This window comes from Zea mays, chromosome 5 (genome assembly GCF_902167145.1).
Source record: "Zea mays cultivar B73 chromosome 5, Zm-B73-REFERENCE-NAM-5.0, whole genome shotgun sequence".
In the NCBI taxonomy this organism is placed as follows: domain Eukaryota; kingdom Viridiplantae; phylum Streptophyta; class Magnoliopsida; order Poales; family Poaceae; genus Zea; species Zea mays.
Window position 1 is genome coordinate 107,495,750 of NC_050100.1, and position 14,795 is coordinate 107,510,544.

At 42.5% G+C, this 14,795-nt stretch overlaps 1 long non-coding RNA gene across 2 annotated transcripts; it reads left to right on the top strand.

Annotated features, from left to right (window-relative positions):
- The first annotated feature begins 1,182 nt into the window (after positions 1-1,182).
- Positions 1,183-4,713, top strand: LOC103628376 (uncharacterized). 2 transcript variants are annotated; one of them, XR_004849542.1, is made up of 7 exons: positions 1,183-1,372; positions 3,304-3,410; positions 3,513-3,557; positions 3,640-3,727; positions 3,995-4,147; positions 4,231-4,347; positions 4,430-4,713. It is a non-coding gene; the product is annotated as an uncharacterized lncRNA (long non-coding RNA). The 2 variants fall into 2 exon arrangements; XR_004849543.1 differs by having other exon boundaries at positions 4,031-4,147.
- Positions 4,714-14,795: the final 10,082 nt, after the last annotated feature.

Genomic DNA, 14,795 nt, shown 5'->3' on the forward strand with positions numbered 1-14,795 from the left:
CGAAGGTGAGTTTGGCCGGCCTCAGAATGGTGTCAACTAGCTCCTGTAAAAATTTCAGATTTTTTGGACACCCGAGCGAAAAGTTATGCCCGGTTTAAGGAAGGTACCTCAAGTTATGTTTTCAAACGACCGGGATGAAACAACCGTATCCTTTCTCCTTCGTTGTTTTTTGTTTCTGTTTTTTTTTGACGTAACCGAAGGAGAAAAACAAGGAAACGATGTTGACTCGGTTTGTTTTTTTTTTCTGTTTTTTTTGTAACCGAAGGAGAAAAACAAGGAAACGGCCATTGACTCGGTTTGTTTTTTTTTCTGTTTTTTTTTACGTAACCGAAGGAGAAAAACAAGGAAACGATGTTGACTCAGTTTGTGGCGTGATCAAAGGAGAGATGCACTACACCAAAATCATACACTTCCTACGGTTTTTTAACTTCCTACAGCTTTTATAACAAACCGTAGGAAATAATCGCGTGATTGGTTGGCGGCAGCCTAGCCTCCTGGCTCACCAGGGCCTGCATCGGTTCGAACGCGCGCATCTTACTTCCCCGCTCATGCAGCCGAATGCACGGTGACCTGAACTGACCTGCACCCGCGTATACAAATTCGAACCGTGACATGCAGTTTACCAATCAAGTGCTCATCGACGGTCAATGCATCTGGCGGTTCTGGATGTGGCCAACCGAGCAACCAATCAGCCGGTAAATAACTTCCGAGAGGCAACTAGTAGCTCTAGAAAATAAACATAACTTCCTACGGTATTTTATAAAAGCTGTAGGAAGTTAGCTTTCACATGCTAACCCGTTCGTTCGGTCAAGCGAGCCGCTAACTTTCTAGAGGCAGCCGTAGGAAATGGCTAACTTCCTACGGCCATCTTTAGGAAGTTAGTTTTTAGTTGCTGATCAGCGGTTGTGGTCAAACGAAAAGCTAACTTCCTACGGCCGACTCTAGGAAGTTATCATGGACAGCTAACTTCCTACGGACTCCTCTAGTAAGTTAGATTTTAGCTTTTGACTAGTCAAACGAAAAGCTAACTTCCTACGACCGGCTCTACGAAGTTAAATAAAAATCCAATAAAAATTACTCATTTTTAGATTATACGATATTTTTATAGGTTAATGCTCTTAGATTGACCTAAATTGACAAATTTCTGCTCGGATAGGATATAGGAGACCCATGAAAGTCAAGCCAACTGACAACCCGACCGTGTTGCCTCTCTCCTCCTTTCGTGTCGTCTCTCTCCTCTCCTCTCCTCTCGCGTCTGCAGCTTCCCTTGCCGGCTAGGGTTTGCAGATGACGACGGTGGCACCCACATTTTCGGCCCCTCCCAGAAGTACTCGTCCCGCGACCTCGCCGCGCATACCTCGCTCAAGCCCAGGTATTCGCGCTGCCTTCCATCCGCCTCACCAATCTCGAACGGTTAGGCTATTTCCTTTCCTCTATTTTAGGGGCAGAAATTTTGACTTGGGGCCGATTCCCTGAGTAGAACGACTGCTGTTGGTTCAATCCTAACACAAGACAGTCGCCATGGTGTGGCCGCCTCATATTCTTGCTACGCCGTACAGGATGCTTATAGCCTTTTTTTGTATAGCATGTTATCCATTGGAGTACTATTTATAAAAAGTCGAATTACATTGAGTGCCTCGTGTTAATGTTTCAGAATCAATTTATTTTGAGTGTTGATCTCCAGTTAATATACTTATAAACAAAAGTAAGGCTGCAAGTAGGCGAGCTGTTATTAGAAATCTAGTTAATCTAAAGAAGAAATACATGTTATGGTGATCTGATAGTGATCCACGTAGTTCACATGTACCATGCCACTGGGAACATAGAGTAGATGTTGGCCAGAGCATCGTTGATGTATAACAGGGTAACTACGCAATAAGGTCGTCTGTAAAGTTTATGCAGCCAACAGACATGCCATTGCAGGAAGGCATCAAATCCGGTATTATCAAAGATCTGCCCACCCTGTGGTCTCTGTCGCTTCAGGGTTGTAGTTGTGGTGAACTGGAGATATATGGCCTGCAGATGCATGTAGGCAATGAGAGCGGTTGGCTTTTTTCCTTTAGGGGAGCGGCAAGGTGAACTGCACTGCAGCCACTATTTCTAAAGTGGCAGGAGGAGATAGAACAACACATCCATGGATAGTGGGGATACATAATGTTCCATTGTATTGATGGATTTGATGAAGAAGGGGAAGAGTTTTAGGCCTGTTTCAGTTTGTTACCATTCTTGACACATGAGTTAACTCTGAGATGAAGCTGAATCGATTCAATCTGATGGCTGCAAATTCGAGGTGATGGGGCTCATTATGAGAGCAGCTTTATAGTAACAAATAATTTAGTGGCTTCCATCTATATAGGTTATATAGATTAATATGAGTATATGGTTTTAATTTCTCCCAGCATCATTTTTTTCCTTACATCCTTTCAGAGTTGCTTTACTGCACATACCACTACTTTAATAGATTAAGATGCTATTTAGTACATACTAATGTCTACCACTGCTATCTGCTGATGTTGAGTCCATTCGGCTATTCATTTCACATTACATATTAGCATAAAATATATATTTTGGTCATGCCTTGTTTGTTGTATAATGTACTCCCTCCATGAATGTTGGACGTTTTAGCCCAGTTCATTTGTCCAGCAGTGTTTGATGCTTCGGGAGTATTCATTTCACATTACATATTAGCATAAAATATATATTTTGGTTACATGCCTTATCTGTTGTATAATGTACTCCATCCATGAATGTTGGATGTTTTAGCCCAGTTCATTTGTCTAGCAGTGTTTGATGCTATCGGCTCCCGAAGCATCTAAGTCAGTTTAGAACTCCCCACACGAAGCAAACACCTGTCCATTCACATGCTACAGGGGAGGACACGTGACAAAGGATGGAGTTGTCGGTTTGGAACTGCTGTTGTAGATTGTAATTAGCTTTAATTAGAATTACTGCACTCTTATAATCAACCAAATAACCAAGGGTACATGGTTCTTTTAGTACTAATCCTAATCTGTCTTACAATGGCTAGAACATCAAACATTCATGGACAGAGGGATTATTATTGTGTCAATGTCAACTGTTGTCATTTACAAATCTTAATTGTTTCCTTTGCTTCATAAGGCTAAGCAAATTTTGGCATAACCAACTTATTGTTTATATGTTTTTTGTTAGTATCTGGGATCAGAAATAATCCCCTCAGACATGGTTAAGATATATATTTCTGCTGGATGCACATTTTTGTTGCGAATGTATCAGGCTGTGGTTTGTCCCTCCATAACTCACTATTTTTGCCCATGTGTACAGAAAAGACGGTCAATAGACCCAAGAGGAGTTACAGAAGAGGAATCTCAGGGAGGAACTTGAGGAACGTGAGCGCAAGCACTACTCTTCCAAGGATAAGTCCTATGCTAGTACGACTACTTTCTCTGTCTCGTTCTTTTGTTCTCCCCCTTCAGGATAAGTTTCTAGCTGGTATGTACAATTACTATCAATATGTATCTTCTTTCCTACAGAAGAAAGAGACCGGCGGAAAAGCTCAAGCCAGCTACTCCTAGAAGGTTGGTGAAACGAACGCTGCATCAATATCTGTTTATGTTGTCGCTTAGTGTTGACCCGTTCCTTTCTTGTTGTAACTCATAGGTTCAAAGAGAGAGGCAGAGGATAAGATAGTTCCATGAGAAATTGATGCAGATGACTCCGATGTGGAGCCTAAAAGTGATGATGACAGGTCTGTACCATTGTCCTTTTCAGCGTTTTATCGAAATGCTCCTGTGATTATTCTTTTGTTAGCATGATGAAATTGACTTGCAACTGCATTATCCATTTTCTAGAATGGTTTCAAATGTTCGTTTTACTCATGTAACCTTCATTAAAATTTTGTATAGTCACAAGGTTACTGACTTCTGGAGTACTGGTTGTCCATTATTGTACATTGTCTAGCATAGTAGCATGTTTAGTTTCCTTTGACAAGGTTGCCTTCACTTCAAATGTGCAGAGAAGACAACACAACATCTTTCTTGACATTGTTTAGGCAGAAGTGGAGCAACTGCGAGAAGAACTTAGGCGACATCAGGATTAATTGAAGCAACAAGCTGCGCAACATGAATATTATGCTACACAGATTCAACAACAGCAAACACTCATAAAAGTAAGTTCAAAAGATAATAGCTTTCACTTTAAGATATATATTGATTTAAAACGCTGATGTGAATGAGTTCGACAAATTTGTAGCAACTAGCATAGGCCTAAGGGATACAAGTCCCGGTGCCCCCACCACCACTACCTCCCGTTCATTATCCTTGGTCTTCACCTCCACCGACACCTACATCACCATCTACCGAACATCAGGTATGCAAATTCATCATCATTTACTTGTTGTTAGTTATATTATGATGTAACTCAGCAAATATCATTTGTACATGTATATTAGACCCCTCCAGCTACCTTGTCGACGCATGAACGAGAAGACGGGTTAGACTTTGTCGAAACCCTCTTTGCTAGTGGAGGTATCGACCATCAGTCGTCATTGTAACCCGATGGTGATCGGTGACCGTGAGCTTCCATGTTATTGTGTTCTGATACTTGAGACTTTTATTATGACTATGTATGAGATATTGTCTCTTATTAGTACTGGATGATGAGATGTGTCTTATTATGACTATGGATATGACTTTTGTGATGTAATTGATGAGACTATAAATTTAAATATTGTTATGTGATTGTGTGTGAGATGTTTTATGTGAAAATATGTTGTGCTATATAACTGTTGATATATTTGTTATGTTGTGGAATGTGGTGTAAAATAAAAATAAACAACATTTGTAATGCTGGTCAAATTAACTTCCTAGAGGTTTATTGGGCTGTAGGAAGTTAGCCAGCTAACTTCCTAGGGGCTACAGTCAGCCGTAGGAAGTTAGCCAGCTAACTTTCTAGGGGCTACGGTCAGCCGTAGGAAGTTAGTCAGCTAACGACGTTGACGGCGTGAAGCTACTAACTTCCGAAAATCTACTAACTTCTGAGAGGCTTCTTTGGCTGTAGGAAGTTAGCTAACTTCCTAGAGGGCTCTAGGAAGTTAAGCTAACTTTCGACAAAAAAATTTCGAGAGCCAAACTTCCGACGGGATGGCTTAACTTCCGAGAGTTTAGCTAACTTCCTAGAGTTTAGGCCTAACTTCCTAGGGTTTAGGCTCTAGAAAGTTTACTATTTTGGTGTAGTGATGGTGGCGGCGCTAGCGTTTGAATGGTGGAAGAACACAATGCAACCAGCAACAAATGACGCGAAAGCACACAAATTCAACAATGCAGATTATTGAAAGAAAGTGCGAGGCTCAAAAGGGTGCTGGGATAAGGTCTAACCTGAATTTTTATGTGGTTTTGTGGACTGTAGGAAAAAAAACACTCGATAAACTCACCGATCAACCTGGAAATCTGATACCAATTGATGTAGCTGAGGTGCCCGATCTTTCGGCGAGTAGAGATAATTCCGATTTGGCGGAAGATGACCCTTGCGATCCGACTACGACGAGCAAGCCCGAGGCGCCAATGCAATCGCTGAACCAACTCCCTGTGGTTACCGACCTTGCTGATGCGAGATCGGCCTGATCACGAAGATCGTTTCCTGTGCGCAATCGAAGAACGAACAAGAAAAAGATGCGAGCAATCTAATCTATTACTCGAGGGTGGAGTTCTGAATACACGAAGACAGCGCAGATTTGCGCGTGTTCGAGAGTAGCTAAAGCTAACGTAAAACAAAACTCGAAGAACAAAGGAGGCGCAGCTCCTGTTTAAATAGAGAGGGGGCGCAGCCCCTAGGGGCGGCCAACCCTAGGTCGTCCACTATGGGCCGCAGTTGGGCTGGTCGTCTATTCTTCCGGGCCTTCGTTCTTTAACAGTAAATGGGTTATTGATACATAATAACTATTATCTTCATTCTTCTGTATTCTTTCACTTTCCTATTTACATTCACGTTTATATGATAAAATGATGAAGGTGTGTTCTTCATGACCTTCGTCTGAAGATCATTATATCCGAGAGGAAATAATCTTTCGAAGGACGAAGGTCTTTAACCATTAACAATTGTGTTGCCTTGTTCTTGATTTATAGCATTTGAGAACAAGTGACCAACAAACCCTGACAAAACAAAAAATATACAAATATTAGTAACTATTACCACAAATCGTTTGCCGAAAACTCGCATAACAAAAATCAGTAAATGCAGAAATAAAAATATATGAACCTTCAAGCTGTTATAACCAAGGCTGTCTACAAGTTGGTCCTTTGTTATTGCAGATAGGCCAAGCTCAAGCTTCGGATATCCCATGTTGTCCATCATCTCGAACAGATATTTATCTCCTTGTTTTTGGTAGACAGTAAAGGAAGTCATCTTCGTCGTTTCCTTCATATATCAAGGACCCACGGGGTATTTCAGGTCCTTTGCATAATGTTGTGTTTCGGCAATCTGCTCTTCTAATAGTTGTTTTCTCGAAGCATGTGGAACAATATATTCTAGATCACCTTGAGAGGATGCCTCAGGCATAGGTGATGTTGGCTTTTCTGCAAGACTTTCCTTCGCCAGCTCTACTAGTTTAGTTCCCACCGGTCCCACTTCAACATGAATAGGAGAAGCACGTGCAACGGCTACTTCTCTTGAATCTTCAGTTTTGCCCTCGGGAGCTTCGGTAGAAACAGGAGTTGGCATCTTTGTAGATTTCAAAACGGCATCCAAAACACTAGCCAATCTCCTTTTTGTAGGAGTTGTTGTTGCAGAGGTTGTTAGCTTCGGCAACCCCATCATGGTTTGGGGACTCTACAGATTTGGATGCTCTTCTACCGTTGAACTCTTTGATTTCATCTCTTCTTTTGGATCGACATTAGCTTCCACTGTCACAACAGGAATTGTCTCTGAAGCCAAGGGGGTAGCTTTGGCCTGTTCAGCAATCTCTATCTTCTCTGTACGAAGCACTACAGCTGTCCTCTCTAAAGGATGTGGCCTCGGCCTGCGAGTCAAAACCTTAACCTTCTTTGACTTAGGTGCGTTGGAAGTAGATGACGTAACCATTTTTCTTTGAACCCTTGTTTTCGGGCAGGAAAACAGTAATCAGGATAAAAAATCCAATCACATCAAAGACCCTATTCAGTCTCTTCTTGCCGCGAGCACCGAAGGCAGTGGTCATAGCTTCGTCCTCTGCCTTCGTATAAGCTCCCAACAGTTCGTCGCTGGTAGCCTCAAGAGCCTTAAGCCAATCATCATTCGACTCATCAAATTGACTCCTATAGCGGTAGGATTTTCTTAAATAGGCAATATGCTCTTGAACTAAATCGTAGGTGCCAATGTATGTACATACCGTGTTAAAGGCCATCAAGCATGCTTGCACTTTGTTCACACTCGCGACAGATGGCCTCCTGATGCCGAAGCGTGACCATATGGGACGCTGGATAATACCCCTCACATCTTCCCTATGACTCAGATCATTCTTGACATAGAACCATTGCTTCATCCAAGAGCGCGGCCATTTCTTTCAGAACATTGCTCAAAGTTGTAACATCCGAAGTTGTTATGATATTGCTCCTTCCCAATTGCCTTCGTCTGGTAGGACAACTCATGGATGTTGCAGAAGCACTTGGCATCTGGCTCTAGCCCTTGTCTTCTCATAGCCCAAATAAAAACTCCAACTTTAATCAAGGCTTCAGGATTAAGCTGATGAAAGTATATCTCAAATGACTTTAGCACTTCGACCAGCATCTTGTGCAATAGAAAACGAAGTCCAGCCTTCATAAAACTTTTAAACTACCACCTCATCTAATTTAGGAAGAGGAACAGTGCTTTCTCCCTCAACCCTCACTATAGATATATCATGGAAATATTTGCCCTTCATCGCTTCAATTTGCCCTTGTTTGATAGTTGATTTCCCGAAAACAACATGGCTTGACCTCCACGGCCAATCTTCGGCATCCTTGTTCTCACTTTAACCATCGAATCTCATGTTGTCGCTAGAATCTCCAGATATCCCGGCTAGCATTTCATCAATGATTTTTTCAATGTTGGTCCTTTCCATGGCTTCGTAGAAACCAACGAGTGCAGGGTCCATGCTTTTCTTATCTTCGGCCATTTGGTGATGATCACAACACAAAGCCGAAGCTCAAAAAACAATTGCGCTCACAGGAAAGGAAAGCTAAAACAACAATCATAGCACAAAAGCTAGATAGCACGAAAAATATTCTCAACGCAAGCCCCTGTATATATACACAAAGCACCACTAAGCGGTGGGGCCCATGATTCAGAATAATTCGCTATTCTAGCGAAGGGAAGTGTTTTTTCGCACCTTTGGCTAAAGGCCTTCATTCATGTCACAGTATGAATTTCTTACAAAGAAACAAACTAACACTGCGAGGGGCTACTTTTGGGGGCCTTCCTCTTCCGAAGGTCCTCAAAAACACGACTAACCATTTGTTTCTAGCATAATGTTGAGTATTATAGGAGCTTCGTCATAAATAAAGGTTCGTGATGGTCTTTAAGACAAAGATATAACCTAAAAATGACAACGATGAATGTCGAAGTATAGCTAAAGAGCAACAACTTCGGTTTAAAGTGGTGATGAAGATCAAGCATGATGCTGAGCCGAAGAGGAAAAGACTAGCTAGTCCCTAATGATTCATGTTACAATTATGAGCACATGTTAAGGCCATAAATTTATTTTTACGTGGGTTGCGTCCCATGCCTATAAATAGGTGAATAGTACCCTCGTACTGTACACACTGAAATTTTATTGCTTTTGCATCAACACCTTCAAACAAGTTGAAGGTATCAATGTAATATAAATCCTATTAATATTCATAAGTATGTCATGAGAATAAAAGATATGATCTATACATTATCTCTATGAACTTTCACTATGAACTTTTACTCTTACGAATGATTAAGGTGTATCCTTCATGACCTTCGTCCGAAGATCGTTATATTCGAAAGGAGATAATGCTTCGAAGGATGAAGGTACTTAATCTTTAACAATTGTGTTGCCTTGTTCTTCATTCACAACATTTGAGAACAAGTGACCAAAAGATGGTTTATTTATTAAAAGAAAAACCATAATGGTAATTAGATGATCAACCTTGTGAGAGTAACAACATGTAAAGTATGAACCTATCCCTGGTATAATTTTAGTGTCTCATTAAGATAAATGAAGTTAGGTTATGTAATCTATTGAGATAAGCACATAGAGGACCACAAACCTCTAGGTGTAATTGCCTACCCTAGAACCTAGATTTTCCCCTCTTGTGTTTTTACTGTTCTGTCGAGCTTGTGTTCACTTGATTGTACATGTTTGGTGTAATGTTTTTTTCATTATCCAAATGTGTTGAATGCATGATCGCTTTGCGTAGACAACGAGCATCCCATGGTTCCTGAGTGTGTTGCCGAAGACCTTCCTGAGCAGCAACCTAGTGAAGGCAAGTGTCCTCTCACCCATTATATCCTACTTACTTATAATTCACTGTCCCGCACTACTTAATTGAAACCTAAGGATTAACTAGCTTTCTATTTACCTTGTCTTTGATTAACTGTTTGGGTTATTATGGTTAGCTTCATGCTATTGCTTTACTTTAATCAATGAACATGATGCGAATATTTATGATACAATGTTGTTATTATGATTATGATGATGTTCTTATGGCACTTTAGGGGACTCAGGCTATTTTCCTGATTACCTCTCCGTAAGGACCTGTTTGTTGAGTGATGTTATTATGATTATGATGATGCTCTTATGGCTCTTTAGAGGACTCAGGTTGTTTTCCTGAGTACCTCACCGTAAGGACCTTTCGTTGAGTGACCACCCGGGATAACAGTACAACCATGAGGGTGGAATGGGATGCCCTTAGCTGATTAATTAGATGAACCTGGGGGTGTAGTTGGCTTTGCTGAAGGGTCGTCAATGGGGGTCGGGGCATAGTGCTCGCTCTGCTAAGCGTGGGTGTTGAGGTTCATTCGATTTGGTTTTGTTAGTCACCCACCTTAGGGAGGAGTACTGTGTTTGTATGACTAGCGAAACCTAACGATCAGCTATGCACCAGGGGAGTCTTTGTAAAGGCTATGTAGTGAATCACTGGCCATTCACCTCGGTAGTGAAGATTGGGTCTAGACAACCCGGACTGGAAAGGGAATCACGACTCGTGGGTAAAGTGTGCAACCTCTGCACAGTGTTAGAAACTGATATATCAGCCTTGCTCACGGTTAACAACAGCCATGGGATCCTCTTTTATTAGAATAACTTTGGATACTATTTGATGATGATTAATGTTGATGATTATAATTATGATCTCTGATATTTCTTCTTGAAGGGAGTACTTTTGGGTAATAACTGGGTTTATTACTCAAACTTGGCTTACTACTAGTAATAAATACCTGACCAAATGAAAGCAACTGCATTAACCTTAACTCCACATACAACTAGTCCACTTTATCCAAATGTGACATTTGCTGAGTACATTGATGTGTACTCACCCTTGCTTTAAAAACCACCCACCCCAGGTTGTCTCCATTGCAATCAGTGCTTAGGAGGAGATGCAGGCATCATGGAGGACTCTAAAAAGTTTCAGGACTATGATGAGTTCTAGTCGTGTTTAGTGGCAAACCCCCAGTCAGCTGCCTATGAAGGCCTTATCTACTACATTTCGTATTCCGCACTTTGATCACGTTAATGACTATGTTATGTTAATGACTCTGTGGATGTCTTGGACATCTTGATGTAATAAAGTACCTTTCCACTATTTATTTTGAGCAATGTGTCATGATGTCCAACTATGTAATCGTTGTGTACGTGAGTTTCTAATCCTGGCACGTACATGGTTCACATTTGGTTTACCTTGTAAAACTGGGTGTTACAATAGCTTTCTCAAACCTTGAGAAAACAAGGAGACTCATATTCTTGGTTTGCTTTCTTGAGTATTAAAGAAGAATTGTTGAGATGGGCAGGTTTAGTGTAGGTGACAGTCAAGCGACCAGGTTCTAGGATGAAAGATGGATCCTAGATGGATCGCTTAAGGTCTTTTTTCCAAACCTTTTTAATGTTGTGCGTAAGAAGAATGCCTTATTCAAAGATGTTATGAGTGGAAATTTACCTAATCTATCTTTTCGTAGAGCTATTGTAGGGGTAAAGCTGGTTGAGTGGTATAAGTTATCAAATTTGCTTGCATCTATTCATTTGGGACAATTTCTTCTAGGGGCACCAAAATGGAATTTTCTCATTTCACTTAGTGTACTGCCTTTTAATGAATGCTCCAAATTTATCCTGTAATATGGTACTTTGGAAACTAGAAGCCCCCTCAAAATTAAATTTTCTTGTGGTATTTAGGGAGGGGAGTTATGTCACACCCAGGTTTCGGGGCACCAAGACCCGGGCGCGAACATAATCACTAGGTGTGCTGGGACCATGTCTCATACATATGATGAATCATGGCACAGGATCAAATGTCACATCTTTACTATATAATAGGAGTTATGTACAAAATAAATAAATAATTACATTATAAGGACACAATGGTCCAGCAACCCAAAGTTGACTGGGAGACGACGGCCTAGACCTCTCACAAACTTGCCACAGCATCCTCCATGCGCCTCATTATGCGGTACCTGTTCTTGACCTGTGGGGGGTGTGAGACAGCAAGAGTGAGCTCACATACGTTCATAGCTCAACAAGTTGTGGGGTATAATGTGCATGAACTCGCCAAAGGTGGGAGCTCACGTGATGTGTAAGGCTTACCAAAGAGGTTGGTTGAAGCTGAGCATTACTTTTAAAGTTGGTCAAAATTTTATTAGCAATTACTAAGTATAAGTAAATACCAACCCAATTAAGTAGTAGAACAAAAATAACAACATCACCTGCGATGCAATGCATATGACAAATTGAATTTAGTTCCATAAATTAATCATGTGAGGGTCCGAGCTGCTCATGACCGTGAGCACGGCTAGTATACCAGTTTTACACTCTGCAGAGATTGCGCATCTTTACCCACAAGTCATGTTACCCATCTACCACGGGGTTGTATGAGCCCCATACACCTCTACCAAGGAAGCGAGGCAGGGTAACACTACGAGGCCTTTACAAAGTTCCATTAGCTTCAGAAAACCCGCTACAATTTATAGAAAGCTCCAATGCAGGGATCCCTTGCCTGACCGCCATCGCAGCAAAATCAACCCAAGGACCTCCCTACACTGACCACTCCCCTACTGCCCTTGCCCCTTTCGGGTAAGGTAGTCATCCATTAGCTTTCCTAGTTAATCAGCCAAGGGCATCCCATACTACCCTTGTGGTAGCACTGTTTTCCCGGGTGGTTGCTCCATGTTCCAATTAACATAATGATCTTATCATGAACAGTAAGTTACAACTGATAATAAAAGTATAATCTTGAATAATGTGTATCTCTATATCCAAATCCACATAAAGCAATAGCAGGTACTACCCAAATATTCAGTGGTGAAGAAGGTATAAAGATAGTCAAACTAGGGTAACATATTGGGTCCCATCAAAATTAACCTATGCAGATCATTATGATTAATCAGAACATGACTGGGTAAAAAGAAGTGATCAAGGGCACAACTTGCCTGGGACTTGAGATTTCAGGTACTAACTTGCTCTTCAGGTGACTCGTGACCTCGCGCTAATCGTAGTAATACAAACAAACATGGTATAGGCAAAATTAACATCACACCAAACATAAGAATAAACTTAATAATAATGATCTATGCGAAGCTACGAGATCGTGGGATCGAGAACTAGTACAATCGAAGTCAGGGTTACGAAGTTATGATTTATGGAAGATCTACGTGATTCAAATATTAAACTATATTATAAATTGGTTTGTATAGATCAAATGAGAGATTATTCTATAAATAATTATCTCAATTTTAATCTAAGTCATTATTTGATTAAAGATCATCTAGTCAATTCTCTACTATCCTATATGACCCTAACGAGGGCGTCCACAAAGCTTCACCGTGCCCCCGCGCGCCACCGCTCTCCGCCATCAGCGCCCCCCGGTCTCCCGCAGCCCCGTCAACTTACTCCCCACCCCACCCCAGCAACTCCGTCCTGGCCGCAGATCCCGCCATGCCGGCACGCACCCCAGGCCCCTCCTACGCCCCTCCCCCGAAACCATCGCCCCTCAATCCCCGGCGGCATGGTTTTGCTGCCATCACACCCCCACAATCCCTAGCGGCGGTTGATGCTTCCTCCTGTCTTATGCTGCTGCCTGGTGGTGGTTGAGCTCGATGGCTGGTCACCGGTGCCCGTGGCGACGAGCTCGACAACCGGACTGCTAGCACCTTTCGCGTCGTGCGTCCAACATGGATCCAGGATCTGGCAACCTCTTCACCCCCTGCTTGTGCCCTACCACACTCCACAGATTTGTCGTGGGCCCATGCCTGCCGCCCTCCCCTCGTCGGTGGCTCGGCTCCAATCCACGACGGTCGACAGCAGCTCCAGCTTCCACCGCCAGTTCGCCGCAGTGTCGCGCTGGCCTCCCCTCCCTGGTCTAAGGCCGCCACCGCATCACTAGAACACTGAAGCTCTAGATGAGATCTCGTTTCTCTTTCAGATTTCAAAAAACTGAAGTACTAGAGTGATGAGTTCCTGCTTGCATCAGCCTCATTTCTCTTTTAGCATCAGCCTCGAGAACCTAGGCCGGGAGCGTGACGTTGGGGAGGAGCGCGACTTCCTGCTTGCCACCACAGCCATGATGCATGGCGAGCTAGCGAGGTTGGGCACGCCCAGGAGTAGGCTGAGGAATGGGCGCCGATGCAGGCTACGGTTCGCCGCCAATAAGGCTGAGTAGCTGTCAATGTTGGCGGGCCACGCTTGCCTCCACGGGAGGAAGCACTACTCTAGCTCGTTGTTCGTGCTGGAGGCTCATGACGACTCGTCCACCACCACCATCACCACCTCGTCATCCTTGGAAGAGGTGGAGCACGCGGAGCCCTGCTCCGTGGCCTTAGGTTCGTCCTACTCGCTTTCTCAGTTCAACTGAGTTTCTGCACGTCACTGCGTGCTAGACTAGCATTTGCTTTCAGTTCTAGAGCGCAGGCGTGTCGTAGCCTTCATCCCTTTGCGTGAGATGAGAAGGTGGCCTTCCTCTTCCTCTTTAACTCTGACATTGTCGACACGTCATGCTGTGCAAATATTGAAGCTGAAAATTACTGAACAATTTTCCTGTGGTAGAGATTTTAGGCCTCATGCCTAATTGCGTGCAAAAAATCGAGCGCAAGCATCACAAGTTTGTATTTTCATTGTTGTTCAACTGATCCCCGATTAATTGTAGTAGCCCTGATCTAATGAAATCCATTTACCATTCAACTAAGGCGGGACAAGTAGTGGACTAGCAGTGGTAGTATGTGATGTCACTTTATCATTTTCTCAACGAATGCCCACACTTGTATCATCCAACCTATTGATATTTTTCAATTTCAGAAACATGTGGTCATGGCCAACTCCGATGCTACCAAGCTGCAGTTGAGCCCCAATGTGTGTAATGTAGTGCTATACCAGGGCGATGATGCTACATCGTATTTGGAAATTCCATACCATTGAGAATAAAGGCACATGCGTGTCTGCAAGCTTATTTAATCATCCTTTCTTCGTGTTTGCGGTTGTGCCTTATATGGTGAATTGAGCAGCAACATATCAAGGGAAATTCTGGTTTCTCTGATTGAACAAATGAAATGATGAGCCCTATTTCTTCGATATACTCAGAGATGCTTAATCAGGTAATTTGTGTTTGATGCATACTATATTTCAGTGCCTATGATGA